Raw genomic sequence first — 20,871 nt, 5'->3', positions numbered from 1 at the left:
AAGAGTCTTGAGGAGATCATTTGCATATTCCCAGTGCCTTCTGGGATAAGTGAAGAGTCTCCGCGAGCTCAACGATCACTGGGTTTTGGCCGTTGCAGCTGAAAAGAGGAAATCGGAAAACCAGGGGAAGAGTCTTGAGGAGATCATTTGCATATTCCCAGTGCCTTCTGGGATAAGTGAAGAGTCTCCGCGAGCTCAACGATCACTGGGTTTTGGCCGTTGCAGCTGAAAAGAGGAAATCGGAAAACCAGGGGAAGAGTCTTGAGGAGATCATTTGCATATTCCCAGTGCCTTCTGGGATAAGTGAAGAGTCTCCGCGAGCTCAACGATCACTGGGTTTTGGCCGTTGCAGCTGAAAAGAGGAAATCGGAAAACCAGGGGAAGAGTCTTGAGGAGATCATTTGCATATTCCCAAAGCCTTCTGGGATAAGTGAAGAGTCTCCGCGAGCTCAACGATCACTGGGTTTTGGCCGTTGCAGCTGAAAAGAGGAAATCGGAAAACCAGGGGAAGAGTCTTGAGGAGATCATTTGCATATTCCCAGTGCCTTCTGGGATAAGTGAAGAATTTGGGCTCATCTTTCATCGTTTTTAAGAAATCTCAAGATGGAAGAGGCCAGGAGCCATTTGGTGAGCTGCATTTCTTGCTACATGTTCACAGACTTACCAGTGGAAAAGCCAAACTTCACATGCCACAAATGCAAGCTTGTGTCCCTGTTGGAGGAAAAGTTGCAAAATCTCGAAGAGAGGTTAGCTACGTTGAAGATCATTAAGGAAGGTGAAGAGTTCTTGGACAGAGCAGAATTATCTCTTCATGTTACAGAAAGAGAAGAAATTCGAAGTGCACCTGAAGAAACAGAGGAATGGAGACATGTGACCCAGAGAAGGAGGAGGATCAGGAGGCAGTCAGCACCCATACTGCTCAGAAACCAGTACCAGGCTCTCACGCAGGAGAACGATGAAGAAATACATAAGGATAAGACTTTGCCAACAAGCAGCAACCTTGTACGCCTTCAGAGTCCTCCTGGATGGAGAAAGAAAAATGTTGTGAAGAAGAAACGGAGAGTGGTGGTCATGGGGGATTCCCTGTTGAGAGGAACAGAGGCCGCTATCTGCAGACCGGATATAACTTCAAGAGAAATGTGTTGTCTTCCAGGTGCAAAAATTAAAGATGTGTCTGACAGGATATCAGGACTCTTCAGACCTACAGATGACTACCCATTCCTGCTACTACATGTGGGGACAAATGACACCGCAAGAAACGACCTGGAAACCATCTGCAGAGACTTTGAAGACTTAGGCAAGAAAGTGAAAGAACTGGGAGCGCAGGTGGTCTTCTCTTCCATCCTCCCAGTGGATGGCCATGGAACAAGGAGGTGGAATAAGATTCTGCAGGTGAACAACTGGCTACGTCGATGGTGCCGTCAGCAACGATTTGGATTTCTGGATCACGGAGTGAACTACTTATACGATGGACTACTTGCTAGAGATGGGGTGCACCTTACGAAGACTGGTAAGCATGTATTTGGAAGTCGCCTTGCTACACTCATCAGGAGAGCTTTAAACTAGAACAATGTGGGAAGGGAAGCAAAAGACCAGAAAAAGCCATACACCTGACAAATGCTATTGAGAACTCTGCTATTAGAAGTGGAAAGGAAGAACAAAGACGAAAGAATCTAATTAATAAAAATATTGGAGAAAGAGAAACCAATCACAAACTAAAATGTTTCTATACTAATGCACAAAGCATGGGCAACAAACAAGGAGAATTGGAACTACTAACACAGGAAAAGAAATATGATGTCATTGGAATCACTGAAACTTGGTGGGACAATACACATGATTGGAATACAAGACTAGAAGGATACAACTTATTTGCAAGAAACAGACTTGATAAACGAGGAGGGGGTGTCGCATTGTATGTTAGAAACGCGTATATCTGCACAGAGATTGAAGTTTCAGAGAGTTCTGTGGAAACTGTTTGGGTAAGAATACAAGGACAGAACAATGGAAAGGACACCATTGTAGGCATTTACTACAGGCCGCCTGTGCAAGCTGAAGCTATGGATGAACTCTTTATGCATCAAATGGCCAAGTTCTCCAAAAAATATGACATAGTTGTCATGGGAGATTTCAACTATCCAGACATTTGTTGGGAATCTCTCTCAGGCAAAACTAACAGGTCAAGGAAATTCTTATCCTCTCTTGCTGACAACTTTATCTTCCAAAAGGTAAGGGAGAAAACAAGGGGAACTGCTACCTTGGATCTAATCCTTATAAACAGGGAGGAAATGGTTGAGGAGGTAAAAGTGGCTGGGACCCTAGGAGGTAGCGACCATGCTATTTTAGAATTTTGGATAACTAGAGGCGGAAGACCTGTGAAGACTCAGACGTCAAGGTTAGATTTCAGAAAGGCAGATTTTAAGGGATTCAGAAAGAGAATTGGAGGGATCCAATGGCTGGATATCCTTAAAGACAAAAATGTCCAGGAAGGATGGGAAATCTTGAAAAATGAAATTCTCAAAGCACAGTTGTTAACAATTCCGAAAAGAGGGAAGAATAGGAAGCAGTTAAGGAAACCAGGATGGATGAACACAGAACTTAAGCACATGCTAAAAAGGAAGAAAAAAATGTTTAGAAAATGGAAAGAGGGAGGCATATCTAAAGAAGAATATAATGCTGTCTGCAGAACCTGCAGGGCACAAATCAGATTATCTAAAGCTGAAAATGAATTGAGGCTTGCAAGAGATGTCAAAAGCAATAACAAAGGATTTTGGGGATATGTCAAAAGTAAAAGAAAAGTCAAAGATGCTATAGGATTTTTACAGGATGAAAATGATGAAATGGTAAGACAGGATGTTGAGAAGGCTGAACTTTTAAATTCCTATTTTGCATCTGTTTTCTCTCAGAAAGGAAATGTAACATCAACTGTTATTCACTGTCCTATTAAGGGAATAGAAGAATCCAGGATATCTATAAACAGAAAGATAGTGAGGAAACACTTAGCTAGCCTAAATGAATTCAAGTCTCCAGGTCCAGATGAATTACACCCCAGAGTACTGAAGGAGATAGCAGAAGAAATTTTTGAACCCCTCTCTATAATCTTTGAAAATTCTTGGAGAACAGGAGAAGTGCCAGAAGACTGGAGAAGAGCAAATGTTGTTCCTATCTTCAAAAAGGGGAAGAAGGTGGACCCAGGTAACTATAGGCCGGTGAGTCTGACTTCTATACCAGGAAAGATCTTTGAACAAATTATTAAACAACATGTATGTCAATACCTGGATAAGAATGAAGTGATTAAACAGAGTCAGCATGGGTTTGTAACTAATAAGTCATGTCAGACTAACTTAATTTCCTTCTATGACGGTATCACTGATTGGGTGGATCAAGGAAATGCTGTAGATATAGTATATCTTGACTTCAGCAAAGCATTTGACAAAGTCTCTCATACAATCCTTATTGAAAAAATGATTAAGTATGGAATGGACAAGGCAACTGTTAGGTGGATTCATAACTGGCTTAGTGATCGGACCCAAAGAGTGGTCGTAAATGGCTGCACATCCAGTTGGAAGAATGTCTCAAGTGGGGTACCACAGGGCTCTGTCCTGGGCCCTGTATTGTTCAACATCTTTATCAACGATTTAGATGAAGGAATTGAGGGTAAACTGATTAAATTTGCTGATGACACAAAGCTAGGAGGGATAGCTAATACTAGAGAAGAGAGAGAGAGGATTCAAAAAGATTTAAATAAACTGGAGAAGTGGGCAGCAACTAACAGAATGGTTTTTAACAGGGAGAAATGCAAAGTACTACATCTGGGCAATAAAAATGGAAAAAGCATATATAGAATGGGAGGAATAGGGCTAAGTGACAGCACATGTGAAAAAGACTTGGGTATACTAATAGATCACAGACTGAATATGAGTCAACAGTGTGATGCAGCAGCAAAAAAGGCAAATGCAATTCTAGGATGTATTAACAGAAGCATACAGTCTAGATCACGTGAAGTCATTATTTCCCTCTACTCCTCTTTGGTCAGACCTCATCTGGAATATTGTGTCCAGTTTTGGGCACCACATTTTAAAAAAGACATCAACAAACTGGTGCAAGTTCAGAAAAGAGCGACCAGAATGGTGACCGGTCTGCAAACCCTGTCTTATGAGGAAAGGTTGCAGGATTTGGGAATGTTTAGTTTGCAAAAGAGAAGACTGAGAGGAGACTTAATAGCTGTCTACAAATATCTAAAGGGCTGTCACATTGTAGAAGGATCAACTTTATTCTCATTTGCACAAGGAAAGACTAGAAGCAATGGGATGAAACTGAATGGGAGGAGACACAGATTAGATATTAGAAAAAACTTTTTGACAGTTAGAGTGATCAATGAGTGGAACAGGCTGCCACGAGAAGTGGTGAGTTCTCCTTCAATGGAAGTCTTCAAACAGAGGCTGGACAGACATCTGACTGGGATGATTTAGCGAATCCTGCTTTGAGCAGGGGGTTGGACCAGATGGCCCAGGAGGTCCCTTCCAACTCTACGATTCTATGATTCTATGATTCTATGGGAGTGGTACAAGATGGATCATCTTAGAAAATCTATCACAAATCACCCAGATAACAGTCATTCTCTGAGAGACAGGAAGATCAGAAATAAAATCCATTGAGATATTGGTCCATGGCCTCTTGGGCACCGGCAGGGGCATCAACAACCCACTAGAATGAGAACATGGTTTAGACCGAGAACAAGTCCCACAGGACTGCACAAAATTCCTGACATCACGAGATAAGGCAGGCCACCAAAAAGACCGACTCACCAAATCTCTGGTACCAAAAATACCTGGATGACCAGCCAACACGGCGCAATGAATTTCAGACATTACCCTCTTCCTCCACTGGTCAGGAACATACAATTTTCCCATAGGGCAATGCTCAGGTTTGTCCTCCTGAAGTTCCTCCAGGACACGTCTCAAATCGGGCGAGATGGCGGAAAGAACTACACCCTCACCTAGAATGGCAGTAGGCTCGGTCACAATAAGAGAATCCGCAAAGAAACTCCTAGAAAGGGCGTCCGCCTTAACATTCTTAGTGCCCGGAAGAAAAGAGACCACAAAATTAAAACGCGTGAAAAACAAGGCCCACCTAGCCTGTCTAGGATTCAAGCACTTGGCTGATTCAAGATAAATCAAATTCTTGTGGTCGGTGAGGACCACAACTTGATGTCTAGCTCCCTCCAACCAATGTCTCCACACTTCAAATGCCCACTTCATGGCCAACAATTCCCGATTCCCCACGTCATAATTGCGTTCAGATGGGGAGAATTTTCGAGAAAAGAAGGCACAGGGATTCATTTTAGAAGTCACCGGATCTTTTTGGGACAAAACAGCTCCTGCACCAATCTCAGAAGCATCTACCTCCACCTGAAATGGAAGAGAGACATCAGGTTGCCGTAGAACCGGAGCAGAAGTGAATCTCCGCTTAAGCTCCTGAAATGCTGAGACTGCCTGTGGAGACCAATTCACCACATCAGCGCCCTTTTTGGTCAGATCAGTCAGTGGTTTGACAATACCAGAAAAATTACTTTTAAATTTACGGTAGAAATTAGCAAAACCCAAAAACTTCTGGAGAGCCTTCAAAGAAGTGGGCTGAGCCCAATCATAAATGGCCTGTACCTTGGCCGGGTCCATTTCAATAGCTGACGGAGACAAAATAATTCCCAAAAATGTCCAATCCACAACAGGATTATGAGTTTGCAACCAGGGAAAACCCAGAACAATAGTATCAAGCAAATTGTGCAGCACCAAAAATTTTCAATTTTCTTGGTGGTCCGGGGCAACCCGCATTATCACCTGGGTCCAAAACTGGGGTTTATTCTCTGCCAAAGGAGTAGCATCAATACCCCTCAAAGGGATAGGAGTCTGCAGGGGTATCATGGAAAAACCACAACGTTTAGCAAAGTCCAAATCCATCAGATTCAAAGCTGCTCCTGAATCCACAAAAGCCTTAGCGGAAAATGTAGATAAGGAGCAGATCAGAGTAATTGCCAAAAGGAACTTAGGCTGTACACTGCCCACAGCAAATGTGTGCACAAAACGTTTCTATCGTTTAGGGCAGACAGAAATAGTATGAGAGGCTTCTCCACAGAAAAAACACAGCTTATTACGCCTTCTAAACTCCTGACATTGCACCCTAGAAAAAACCCTATCACATTGCATGGGTTCAGACGTTTGTTCTAAAGGCGGCAATGCCTCTCATGTAGCTTTACATTCACGTAGACGCCGATCAACTTGAATGGCGAATTACATAGAATCATCAAGACCAGAGGGAACAGGAAATCCCACCATAACATCTTTTACGGTTTCTGATAAACCCTTCCGAAAGAGAGCTGCTAAGGCACCGTCATTACATGTAGTAAGGACCGCCCACTTTTGGAATTTTTGACAGTATAACTCTGCAGAATCCTTACCCTGGTTCAATGCCAGTAAGGTTTTCTCAGCTTGATCAATAGCATTAGGTTCATCATTCAACAACCCCAAGGCTTGAAAAATGCATCCACATTAGTCAGAATAGGATTTCCAGGTGTCAGAGAAAAAGCCCAATCCTGGGGATCGCCGCGCAGCAGGGAGATGACAATTTTAACCTGCTGCACAGAGCTCCCCGTTGAGTTAGGCTTCAAGCAAGAAATAGTTTTCAATTATTCTTAAAATTCAAAAATTTAGACCGATCCCCAGAAAACACATCAGGAGTAGGGATTTTTGGTTCAACAGCAGGTGATTGAGCGAGATAGGCGGAAATTCCCCGCACATCAGCAGCAAACTGCTCAACACGATCAGACAATTGCTTAATCTCCATTAAAGAAAAAATCCTCCTAAGGCCTCAGAGAAAAAGAGGAAAAAATATATATAAAAAAAAAATTCTGACACTTTTTTTTTTTTTACAATTCTCTCCTGCATTTGAGTACCCAAGAATCTGCGGATTAGGCTGGTGATTCTGTTATGATTGGGTCACTGAGGAGGAAAGCAAGACCAAGATAAGCCACAGAAAACCAGAGAGGTTGGTAATTAAGCGGATTGCAGTCCCCTGATCCTATCCACACAACTAGCAGTAGCCGTGGAGCGAACCTACGATGATTCTAGATGCCTCGACACAGCCGGATTACTAAATAAGCCTAAAGCAAGAAAGGGGAAATCTAAACTGCCCCAGCGCAGACCCTAAAGGAATAGATAGCCCTAAAACATATATTGTCGGTGAGACAAGATGAAAACACAAACGCAGATAGGAAAATAGGCTGAGCAAATGATGGGGCCCAAACTAACTAGGCAGGACAGGAAAGGAAAGACACTGTCTGCAATCACGCAAAAAAACCCTGCAAAAAATGCCCAACACGTCTGATAGAAAAAATACTTAAGTCTCTAGACTTCGCCCACTATATCAGCACTCTGGTATATTCTGAAAACAGAGCAAAGAGAGGCCAATCTAATAAGGGACAAAAACAAACTGGCACAAACAGTAACATACGGATGGAAATTCAGCACAACCCCAGCCGGGGAGTCGGCTGTCATAAATCCAGTCAGAAACTCCCAATACCCAATCGTCCTCCTCATTATCAGGTGGCAGGCCTCTGTTAATTAGATCAGCTCCATTACCTCCTGTAACCACCAGAGGGAGCCCGGAAAGAGAACTCGCACCCCCTCTGTCAATACAACCATCTCCACTACCTTCACCAGCAACCAGAGGTAGACCAGAAAGTGAATTCACAACAGCATACCAAAAAACAGCTTACATATCAAAATGAGTGTCACGTGCCCGGTCCTGTGTGACACGGCCAGCAGGCCGGTAACTAGTACAACAGGACACGGCACGTGTAATTGTCCAGTGTGACGCGGCCCGCAGGCCGGTAACTAATACAACAAGACACAGGGGATAGGGAAACATTTACAACAGTGGGCCATGCGATAGGGAACGGGGGATGTGGAGACCTCCTGCACTCCCCTGAGTCGGTGTCCCTAACACTCCTGACATTCCCTATACAGGCTCCTCACCTGTCACCGATCAGTATACCTGTCAACCTAGCACACCCTACACCTATTCCTTACTAGGGAGCTGGGTGGTGCAGGCACTGGCCCCACCGCTGTACTAACACCAGCATGAGGAGAATGACAAATAGGGAAACACTTAGCTTTGCTCTGATGCACTTGCTCCAGGCAACAGAGTCCAACACCTGAGTGCATCTTCCTCGCACCATGTCCAACACCTGGGTGCAGCTGTCCAGCAACGGAGTCCAGCACCTGAGTGCAGCTGTCCAGCAACAGAGTCCAGCACCTGAGTGCAGCTGTCCAGCAACAGAGTCCAGCACCTGAGTGCAGCTGTCCAGCAACAGAGTCCAGCAACTGAGTGCAGCTCTGCCCCATAGCTGCCACTCCACCCAGCTTTGCAAGAATTCTTCACTGACACCATAGCTGCCACTCCACCATCCTTTACATGAACTCCTCGCTGACACCATAGCTGCCACTTGAGCTGTCCTGGACTCTCCTCGGTTCCTTCCTTCACCCAACATGGTTGGAAAAGCCCAACAATATCACCGTCAGTGAGCACAACTGACACACCTTTATTGAGTAAAAACACCTGATAGTGATTCCCGTGCAATTACACTAACCACCATCGGGGCAAAACTATCTCTAAAAACACCAGTGCAATGACCATACTGGCCACCGGGGCAAAACTATCTCTAAGCACACAATGCAATGACCATACTGGCCACCGGGGGCAAAACTATCTCTAAGCACAAAGCTTAGAGAGAGGAAAAAAAAGGTTACCAGTGCTCTTATCTGACATGATCCTGCATGGATCATGACAATGGGGAAATGGTTGCATTCAATTGCATTAAGGCATGTCAATGTGAAATACATGAAAATCAATCTGGCTCATGAAAGGATTTGTTTGGGCTGGCGAAACGCACCAAATAATAAAGAGATGGTAATAAGGTGCGTTCGCAGCCCGGGATCCACCATGCAGAGATGATAAACTGCTGCTCGGTAATGGCGGACGCTATATGGCGGTATTAAGGAAGAACACATGCGGGTTAACATCACCCGGTGTGTACAGGGTGAACTCTGTTACCTAACAGAGCCGCACTACTGCAGAACATAAATGCCGGAGCCTGTTTAAGCTCACAGAGCTCGGCAAGGGAGTGCTCAGTAAACGGTCACAGAACTCAGCCCCAAGGACATGGGGTCAGAGTGCCTCTAGACCAACTAAGAGTGCGGCGTTACACCTGCAGATGCCACTAATAGATGCTGTCAACCGTGGAGTGCCACGCACAAGCACCGTGGCGTACAGACAAAGCCACCAGTTGGAGCTGATGCCAGTCTCCGACTTTGCCTCCTGCCTGCACCTCAGCCTGGGAGCTTAACAGGCTAGGCTACACAACATATGCGTACCAAGGGTAGGGGTTTGATAATGAGTCATTCACCTGAGACATTCATACATGCATACAACACTCACTAAACATAGTCTGATAATGCAGTCTATATTAGCGCACGGCCGTGCGGACGTGCGATCCTTTTATAGACGCAGACCTTCCTGATGGCCCAATCCAAGCTGCAATAGGACCTGAGCATGTGACCTCCGACCTCCAATCAGAGGTCATCCTACAGGCATGCTCAGTAGGAGAAAAGCAGGACTTAGTTACAGGAGCGTCTACTCGCCGCTGACTAATGTCTGATCCTATAGCTGAGCCTGGAGCGGCAGTAGCAACCAGATGCATAGCATTAGCCTGGTCAAGATGCTGGGACCGACGTCTCTGCTGAGCAGGATCCTCTGCGCCTGCAGATGAATGGGAGACCGCAGAGGACATGGCTTGAGATTCCCCCTGTGCAGTGGGAGAACCTCAGTGCCTAACATTAATCCCCCTCCTTGGGCCTGGCTTTGCTCAAAAGCTGCAAAGTGCTGAGGAGTGCGAATGTGTTCAACAGGTTCCCAGAACCTGTCCTCTGGGCCATAAGCCTTCCAGTCCACCAGATAGAACTTTTTACCACATACCACCTTGCACCCAACAATGGCGTTTACCTCATAATCATCCATAGACGAGCCTGATGTCCCGGCAGATGACTCGGAAAAGCGGGACATGTGAATGAGTTTTAGGAGGGACACATCAAAGGTGTCGGTGATACCGAGGCGTGGTGGAAGAGCCAGACGGTATACCACAGGGTTAACCTGTTCCAGGACCTTGAAGGAACCTATAAAGCGAGGTGCAAACTTAGTGGACTTGATTCGCAGCCTGATATTACGGGCAGAGAGCCACACTAGGTCGCTAGGAGCAAAGGTCGGAGCGGGGCGCCAGTGAGCATCGGCGGAAGCCCTGATACTCTACTTGGAGGCCCAGATGGCATTCTGTGTGCGATCCCAAATGTCACATGCCTCCACCCCCCCAGTTTGCCACCCTAGAGTCAGAGGAAGACACGGGCTTCGCCACACGAACCCGCGGATGCTGGTCGTAGTTAAGGAGGAATGGGGTTTGTCCAGTGGAATCGGCTACAGCGTTGTTTAGCACAAACTCTGCCCATGGTAGCAAGGACGCCCAGTCATCCTGCCTGGCCGAAACAAAGTGTCACAGATACAAGACTAGGGTCTGGTTGGCCCTCTCTACTATCCCATTAGTCTCGGGATGGTAAGCTGAAGAGAGATTAAGCTCAATGCTGCACAGACGACAAAGCTCTCTCCAGAACCGAGACGCTAACTGGGGACCCCGGTCACTGACAATTTTGTCAGCCATGCCGTGTAGGTGGAAAACGTGCCTAATGAACAATGCCGCCAAGGCCCATGCAGAAGGCATCCACGGAAGAGGCATCAAGTGCACCATTTTGGAGAAATGGTCGGTGACTACCCAAATAACGTGCAGCCATGAGACTTGGGTAAGCCCACCACAAAGTCCATCCTGACCATCTCCCAGGGCCTGTCTGGCACCAGCAAAGGGTAAAGTAACCCAGCAGGCTGTTGCCGAGGAGACCGATTCTTGGCACAGGAGACACATGCCCGAATATAGTCTCTGATGTCACGGGCCATATGCGGCCACCAGTACATCCTCGCCAAGAGATCAGATGTCCTCTTGGTCTTTAAATGTCCACCCACCCTGGACGAGTGAATCATAGAATCATAGAATCGTAGAGTTGGAAGGGACCTCCTGGGCCATCTGGTCCAACCCCCTGCTCAAAGCAGGACTCGCTAAATCATCCCAGACAGATGTCTGTTCAGCCTCTGTTTGAAGACTTCCATTGAAGGAGAACTCACCACTTCTCGTGGAAGCCTGTTCCACTCATTGATCACTCTGTCAAAAAGTTTTTTCTAATATCTAATCTTTGTCTCCTCCCATTCAGTTTCATCCCATTGCTTCCAGTCTTTCCTTGTGCAAATGAGAATAAAGATGATCCTTCTACAATGTGACAGCCCTTGAGATATTTGTAGACAGCTATTAAGTCTCCTCTCAGTCTTCTCTTTTGCAAGCTAAACATTCCCAAATCATGCAACCTTTCCTCATAAGACAGGGTTTGCTGACTGGTCACCATTCTGGTCGCTCTTTTCTGAACTTGCTCCAGTTTGTTGATGTCTTTTTTTAAATGTGGCGCCCAAAACTGGACACAGTATTCCAGATGAGGTCTGACCAAAGAGGAGTAGAGGGCAATAATGACTTCACGTGAGAGGAGTAGAGGGCAATAATGACTTCACGTGATCTAGACTGTATGCTTCTGTTAATACATCCTAAAATTGCATTTGCCTTTTTTGCTGCTGCATCACACTGTTGACTCATATTCAGTCTGTGATCTATTAGTATACCCAAGTCTTTTTCACATGTGCTGTTGCTTAGCCCTATTCCTCCCATTCTGTATATGCTTTTTTCATTTTTATTGCCCAGATGTAGTACTTTGCATTTTTCCCTGTTAAAAACCATTCTGTTAGTTGCTGCCCACTGCTCCATTTTATTTATATCTTTTTGAATCCTCTCTCTCTCTTCTTTAGTATTAGCTATCCCTCCTAGCTTTGTGTCATCAGCAAATTTAATCAGTTTACCCTCAATTCCTTCATCTAAATCGTTGATAAAGATGTTGAACAATATAGGGCCCAGGACAGAGCCCTGTGGTACCCCAATTGAGACATTCTTCCAACTGGATGTGCAGCCATTTAAGACCAGTCTTTGGGTCCGATTACTAAGCCAGTTTTGAATCCACCTAACAGTTGCCTTGTCCATTCCTTACCTACATTTTTTCAATAAGGATTATGTGAGATACTTTGTCAAATGCTTTGCTGAAGTCAAGATATACTATATCTACAGCATTTCCCTGATCCACCCAATCTGTGATTCCATCATAGAAGGAAATTAAGTTAGTCTGACATGACTTATTAGTTACAAACCCATGCTGACTCTGTTTAATCACTTCATTCTTATCCAGGTACTGACATACATGTTGTTTAATAATTTGTTCAAAAATCTTTCCTGGTATAGAAGTTAGACTCACCGGCCTACAGTTGCCTGGGTTCACCTTCTTCCCCTTTTTGAAGATAGGAACAAAATTTGCAGTCTTCTGGGACTTCTCCTGTCCTACAAGAATTTTCAAGGATTATGGAGAGGGGTTCAAAAATTTCTTCTGCTATCTCCTTCAGTACTCTGGGGTGTAATTCATCTGGATCTGGAGACTTGAATTCATTTAAGTTAGCTAAGTGTTTCCTCACTATCTTTCTGTTTATAGATATCCTGGATTCTTCTATTCCCTTAATAGGACAGTGAAGAACAGTTGATGTTACATTTCCTTTCTGAGAGATAACAGATGCAAAATAGGAATTCAAAAGTTCGGCCTTCTCAACAACCTGTTTTACCATTTCATCATTTTCATCCTGTAAAAATCCTATAGCATCTTTGACTTTACTTTTACTTTTGACATATCCCCAAAATCCTTTATTATTGCTTTTGACATCTCTTGCAAGCCTCATTTCATTGTCAGCTTTAGATAATCTGAGTCGTGCCCTGCAGGTTCTGCAGACAGCATTATATTCTTCTTTAGATATGCCTCCCTCTTTCCATTTTATAAACATTTCTTTCTTCCTTTTTAGCATGTGCTTAAGTTCTGTGTTCATCCATCTTGGTTTCCTTAAATGCTTCCTATTCTTCCCTCTTTTCTGAATTGTTAACAATTGTGCTTTGAGAATTTCATTTTTCAAGATTTCCCATCCTTCCTGGACATTTTTGTCTTTAAGGATATCCAGCCATTGAATCCCTTGAATTCTCTTTCTGAATCCCTTAAAATCTGCCTTTCTGAAATCTAACCTTGAAGTCTGAGTCTTCAAAGGTCTTCCTCCTCTAGTTATCAAAAATTCTAAAATAGCATAGTCGCTTCCTCCTAGGGTCCCAGCCACTTTTACCTCCTCAACCATTTCCTTCCTGTTTATAAGGATTAGATCCAAGGTAGCAGATCCCCTTGTTTTCTCCCCTACCTTTTGGAAGATAAAGTTGTCAGCAAGAGAGGATAAGAATTTCCTTGACCTGTTAGTTTCGCCTGAGAGAGATTCCCAAGAAATCTCTGGATAGTTGAAATCTCCCATGACAGCTACGGTATGTCATATTTTTTGGAGAACTTGGCCATTTGATGCATAAAGAGTTCATCCATATCTTCAGCTTGCACAGGCGGCCTGTAGTAAATGCCTACAATGGTGTCCTTTCCATTGTTCTGTCCTTGTATTCTTACCCAAACAGTTTCCACAGAACTCCCAGTCTCTGAAGCTTCAATCTCTGTGCAGATATACACGTTTCTAGCATACAATGCGACACCTCCTCCTCGTTTATCAAGTCTGTTTCTAGCAAATAAGTTGTATCCTTCTAGCCTTGTATTCCAATCATGTGTATCGTCCCACCAAGTTTCAGTGATTCCAATGACATCATATTTCTTCTCCTGTGTTAGTAGTTCCAGTTCACCTTGTTTGTTGCCCATGCTTTGTGCATTAGTATAGAAACATTTTAGTTTGTGATTGGTTTCTCTTTCTCCAATATATTTATTATTTAGATTTTTTTGTCTTTGTTCTTTCCTCCCATTTCTAATACCAGAGTTCTCAATAGCATTTGTCAGGTGTATGGCTTTTTCTGGCCTTTTGCTTCCCTTCCCACATTGTTCTAGTTTAAAGCTCTCCTGATGAGTGTAGCAAGGCGACTTCCAAATACATGTTTTCCTGTCTACGTAAGGTGCAGCCCATCTCTATCAAGTAGTCCATTGTATAGGTAATTATAGGTGAGTGAGCCCAAGAGAAAACCTCTGGTTACAAATTAGGTGGAACGAAAGTCTTGCCCGGGGGCACAGACTGTAGCGAAACCGGGGCCACAGTTCTCAGGCTCTCTGAAGGGACAATTAACCAAGGTTGCTCCTCTGATGATGATGATGATGAGACTACAGAGCGGGAGAAAGCATCAGCACAAATGTTCTTCTCCCCAGAAAGAAAGTGGAGGGTGAAGTGGAACCCGGAGAAGAACAAGGACCATCTAGCCTGGCGAGAATTTAACCACAGGGCGGTTTGTAGGTACACCAGATTTTTGTGGTCAGTGTAGACTTGGAAGGGATAGCGAGCCCCCTCTAGGAGGTGTCTCCTTTCTGAAAAGGCCAACTTCATGGCTAGCAACTCCCTGTCCCTGATGGAATAGTTCCTCTCCACCGGTGAGAAGGTCTTAGAAAAAAAGAAGCAAGTATGCTTCTGAGCTTGAGCATCCTTTTGGAACAGGACTGCTCCAGCACCAACAGATGAGGCATTCACCTCCATAATAAATGATTTATCCACATTGGGGCAATGTAAAATGGGAGCGCTAGCGAAGTGTAACTTTATAGAGAGGAAGGCCTGGGAGACCTCCTCCGACCACAATTTAGGATTTGCTCCCTTCTTGGTGAGGGCAACCAAGGAAGCTACCAAAGTTGAGAAGTGGGGAAGGAATAGGCGGTAGTTGATAAATCCCATAAAGTGCTGCACCACTTTGAGAGAATGAGGCTCCTGCCAATCCATCACTGCCTGTAGCTTGGCAGGATCCATGGCCAATCCCTAGGTGGAGATGATAGAGCCCAGTAAAGGCAAGGACTCCTGCTCAAACACACATTTCTCCAACTTGGTGTAGAGAGAGTTTACCCATAGGAGGTCAAAGACTTTGTAAACATCTCTGCAGTGGGAGTCTATATCTGGAGAGTAGATGAGAATATCATCCAGATAGACTACAACTGAGGTGGGTGAGCATATCCCAGAAGATGTCATTCACAAAAGTCTTGGAATACGGCCGGAGCATTACAAAGCCCGAAGGGTATCACAGGTATTCATAGTGCCCATCCCTGGTGTTAAATGCCGTCTTCCATTCGCCACCCTCACGGATGCCAATCAGGTTGTAGGCACCCCGCAGATCAAGCTAAGTAAAAACCCTCGCTCCCTGCAACCTATCGAAAAGCTCCGATATCAGGGGCAGAGGGTACTTGTTCTTAACGGTGATGGCATTAAGACCCCTGTAGTCTATGCATGGACGTAGCTCTCCGTTCTTCTTCTGTACGAAGAAAAACCCCGCCCCTGCAGGTGACACTGACTTCCTAATGAATCCTTTTGCCAGATTCTCCTGGATGTACTGAGACATTGCCTCCATCTCCAGGAGAGAGTGAGGATAAACTCGACCCCGGGGAGGCTCAGCACCAGGCATGAGGTCAATGGACCAGTCATAAGGGCAGTGAGGCGGACGGGTCTTCACAGCCTTCTTGGAGAACATGTCCGCATAGTGCCAATAGTGTTTGGGGACAGAGGAAAGATCTGCAGGTACCTCTGTAGTAGCAACCTGAAGGCACTCCCTCTGACATCTACCCTCACAGGATTTACTCCATCCCAGAATTCTCCCTGAAGACCACTTCATATGAGGAGAGGGGTAGCGTAGCCATGGCATCCCTAAGAGAACCTCATAAATTCCCTCAGGAATGACTAGCAGGGAGATGATCTCCTGATGGGATGGAGACATGGATAGAGTAAATGGGATGGTCTGATGTGTTATCTGTGAGGGTTGTGTTGACCCATTTATCATCCGTATGATCACTGGCTCGGCGAGCATCACCAGTGGAATTGCGTGCCGTCGGGCGAAGGCAGAAGACATAAAATTGCCCTCCGCCCCGGAATCCACGCAAAGCTATACCACATGGGTGGATGGACCAATACCGATTGTCCCCCTAAAGGTGAGCTTAGAAGACGGCGTTGTTGTGTCTAGTGAACCAGCTCCTAAGATCATTAGTGCGGACGTTCCCTTGCTCACTAAGGACATCTAGAGGCGAGATGTCCTGACTGCCGGCAGATATGACAGACCATGCGTGTACGAGCGGTCCGGGACTTAGATCCCACTCGAGACACCTCCATGGCCTCATGTGGCTCGGATGTCTGGGCCAGAGATTCCAGAGGTTTGGCAATGTGGGAGCCAGCCGAAACCTCTTCCTACACGGGGCTCGCTCCAACCTTCGCTTGTTAAAATGAAGGTTGATGCGAGTAGAAACCGCTACTAGCTCCTCCAGTGTGGCGGGAATCTCCCTAGGGGCGTCCTTTACATGGTCAGCTAGCCCCGTCCAAAACACGGGAATGAGGACTTATTCCGGCCACTCCAGTTCGGAAGGCAGATTCCGGAATTGGACAGCAAAATGGCTGACCATGGACGAGCCCTTTGTTGATGCCAACAGTTGGAGCGATGTATCATGGGTGACATGAGGCCCCAAAAATACCTGTTTCAGAGTGCTCAGGAACACGCGGTTCTGGTCTGTACACCTTGTAGACACGCAGCTCCGCTCCATACACACATGGCTCCACTCCGTACACCCATGGCTCTGCTCCGCTCTGTACACACACGGCTCAGCTCTGTACACTTCATACACGCGCGGCTCAGCTCTGTACACTTCATACACACGCGGCTATGCTCCGTACACCCTGTACACACATGGCTCCGCTCCATACACACATGGCTCCACTCCGTACACCGCGTACACACATGGCTCAGCTCTGTACACGTTGTACACACATGGCTCTGTTCTGTATCCCTCATACACATATGGCTCCGCTACGTACACCTCGTACACATCTCCACTCCGTACACCTCATACACACACGGCTCCACTCCATACACCTTGTACACACACAGCTCCGCTCCATACACCTCATACACACATGGTTCAGCATACCTCGTACACACGCGGCTCCACTCCGCACACCTCGTACACATGCGACTCCGCTCCGTACACCACGTACACATGCAGCTCCGCTCTGTACACCTCGTACACACACGGCTCCGCTCTGTACACCTCGTACACACGCGGCTCCGCTCCGTACACCTCGTACACACGCGGCTCCGCTACGTACACCTCGAACACACACGGTTCCACTCCATACACCTCGTACACACACGGCTCCACTCCGTACACCTCACACACACACACATCTTCGCTCCGTACACCTTGTACACACACAGTTCTGCTACATGCACCCTGTAAACCCCTTCAAACCCCACACGGAAACTTCTCTCATCCAGCACAATGACAACTAGCACACTGAGGCCCCTGATCATGTGACCCGACTCCTCCCCTCCTGTGACCTCATGACAGGTCCTGTGTACACAGAAGAGAGAGAACATGGCAGAACAGGGAGATGATCGATTCTCCCTGCTCTGCCGCAGATAATTACAGCAGCATAAATCTGGGTGGGCCCCCTCAGAGCGCGGGGCCCGGGGCCACCACCCCCTCTGCCCCCCCAGGTAGCTACGCTACTGAATGTGTTATATACATGGTCGCGCTTTACACACTTGCTGTCATGTTCCAACTAGAGAGTCAGCCACGTCTGCAGTGTTCTATTCACTGACATAGCGACACTAGTTGTCACCTGATTGTAAGTATGACTGGAACCAGCAGATCCGATTCCTAGAGATGTAGGGATGCCCAGAACTTTTGCTATGGGGCCCTGTGATTGTTATGTATGCCCCTGCTTGCAGGCCAGTAAAAATAAGGGCAATTTGGCCTGTTACTCATAGCCTGAGGCTCCGGGAGTCCCATGGCCAGATTGACCTCATCATAAGCAGCAGATAGGGCAGCGAGAGGGGCCCAGACACATGTCTTGCACAGGGACCCAAAGCTGTCAGTGTCTGCCCCTGGTGCCAAGATTGATAATTTATTAAGAAAACCAGAAGCTCATTTTAGAAAACGAGCATTTAGCTAATTTGTCAGGTGATCAGCAAGCCAGTTTACACTACACAGTTTTTGTGAAACTAGCATTCCTAAGAAGAGCACATTGTCATGCTGTCAGACCAGCAGTAACAGCAAAACAACCACTAGGTGGCAGCAGAGTAGTAGAGGTATAAGAAGAGAGAGACAAATCAAGTCAGGGATGATCCAAAGTCAAATACCGGGGAATCCAAACACACAGAGAGATAAGTGAGCAGGGGCGGGCAGAAGGGAAGTAAACAAACACAAGTAGGGTCAGGTGTATGCAGCAGGACAAATCAAGAACTCACCAGAGCCAGCTACAAACGCCGAAGGCAAGCAGTATAACTGGCTCTGCACACAGGTTGCAGCACAGATATATAGTAAACCTGACACTGGAACAAGGCTGGGAAAATGAACCCCGGACATGACCAGACCGGGAAAGGAGAGACAAAACAAAACTCGGCCTGTATCATGACACACATCTGTCGGCTGGGCAGAAATGAGCTGTGATAAGAGCACGGAATTGCCACAGTTGAGGGTAATGTGTGTAGGATGCCACACTAAAGCAGTCCAAAGCTGATGTCTAGTTATGACTTGTGCCTGTGCATGAGGGACTGATGCGTGGTGACAGCATGTTGCCAGACAAGAGCTACTGCAGGGCATTGTTAAGAATAGCAAAGACTTGAGTAGAGCTATTTAAAAAAAGCTATGAAGGCAATTCATTGAAGACTGGGATAACACATGCTCATGCTATCCTAGTCATGCTGAGTACAAGGCACCAAATTCATTAAGAGGCGCATTCCCTTTAATTAATTTGTCATCTTTTCAGAGTGGCAAGTGTCTAATCAAGGACTGGAATAGAATTTCTGATGTACAAAATACAGTCACTTTTGATGAATTTGATGGACGCACATGACCACACCCCAGTCCCACCCGAGGTCCTCCCAAATTCGGCCCATTTTGGCAAAGCAAATTTGATCTGACATGAAAACACCAAAAATCAATATAATGCTTGGACAATTCCAAGTTGCGCAAACATTTTGTGACAATTCAAAATTAAATTCTAGTTTTCTGGCATAAAAGTTTTGCTGAATCAGCCCATGTGAGTGTGTGCTCTTCTGCATTAATAAAGACATTGCAGAGATTGCTAGCAAACAACAATAACAGGTACAAGCATAGAGTCTGAAGCACAATAAAGTGATGCAAATGTATGCATAATGCTGTATTCCAGTTCTATACCTCTGATCAAGCCTTTTGTCTCCTGTGAGATTCTGAAACCAACAAGCATGTTGCCTTATTAACAATCTGTAACCATTACTTTTGTTGCTTCCCTGTGAAAGCTGTTGAATTGCCATCTGTGTACCCCTGTATTCCAGAAACAAATCTGTCCCCTGATGCTTTTGGCTGATTCATCAATTGTGACTTAAAAAGTTAGCAACATTTTTGCGCAAATGTGCACCAGTGGCTCCCTGGAGTTATTTTATTTCCATCTAATTTTTTGGCACAAATTTTGTGTTATTTTAGAGTAACATGCTGTCATTTATCAGGGTTCCAAACCCTTGAGCCTGCGCTTTATGGTTGGCTTCTCTGTCTGCTGAGCCACAGCAGATACACTTTTCTTCTGGGTATTTAGATTATGTTATACTTGCTTCAGTCTTTTTAGGGTAATGTCACGCTGCAGCACTGCAGGTAAATGCAGAGTAACGCAAACTCCATTAGATGGCAGCAGAGTGGAGAGAGGGCTGAAATCCTGCTCAGAGCAGACCAGAAGAACTGCAGCGAGGATACCACCATGTGGCAGCAGAATATTCAGACAAGCCGGGTCAATACCAGAGATTAGCGTAGTACCAAGGGGAATCCCAAACACAGAGTCAGAGGAGCGCCAAAAGGTCAGTACCAGTCCATAGCAGAAGTACCAGAAGGAAGAAACAGAATCAGGTCACAGCCAAAGCAGAGTCGAGAACCAGGGAATCCAAACACACAGGGACACACAGAGTTGGGATGGGCAAGAGAGGAGTGCACAGACATGGGCAAAGTCAGCTAAATGCTGCAGTACAAATCAGGGTTTCACCAGAGCCAGCAACATGCACCGTAGGCAGGAAATATAACAGGCACTGCCTGCAGGATGCAGCGCAGAGAAATAGCAGTCCCGACACCGGACCGAGGCAGAGAAATTTAACTCCTGACATGACCAGACCAGGGAAAGAGAGACAAGACCCAAAACCCGGTCTGGATCATGACAGGTAACAAGTGATTTCATTTACTTATTTGTCCACCCTATCACCTTTCGGTTGTGGCTTTATATACTTTCCCACTGCTGTTTTTTTTTGCTGGTGATAGTCTCATTTGTATGTCTAGCCATACTGCTGTAGTTTAAACCAGTCAGTGAAAGACCAGTTAGGGTTGATCTTCCTGCTGTTTATGTTTCTCACCCTGTATCTATCTTCTGTTTCTTTTTAGGATGTAGGCGTCAAATTCTCTAACAGTACATACTTAATCCTTTATTTTGTATTTCATGGTTTGTTTTACTCACTCTGGGATCTCTTTCTATTTCAGCACACTTTTCCATCTGTAGGTAATTTGCACTCTGCTCTGCCCTCTGATTCTTTAGGAGGAACATGAAGTACTAGATGACCTTTCAGGCAGCATAGGT

The sequence above is a fragment of the Dendrobates tinctorius genome, unplaced genomic scaffold, assembly GCF_039654945.1.
Source record: "Dendrobates tinctorius isolate UK_male_01 unplaced genomic scaffold, ASM3965494v1 ptg000103l, whole genome shotgun sequence".
Classification (NCBI taxonomy): Eukaryota; Metazoa; Chordata; class Amphibia; order Anura; family Dendrobatidae; genus Dendrobates; species Dendrobates tinctorius.
The sequence above is the reverse complement of the archived record's forward strand: the minus strand, read 5'-3'. Positions refer to the sequence as shown.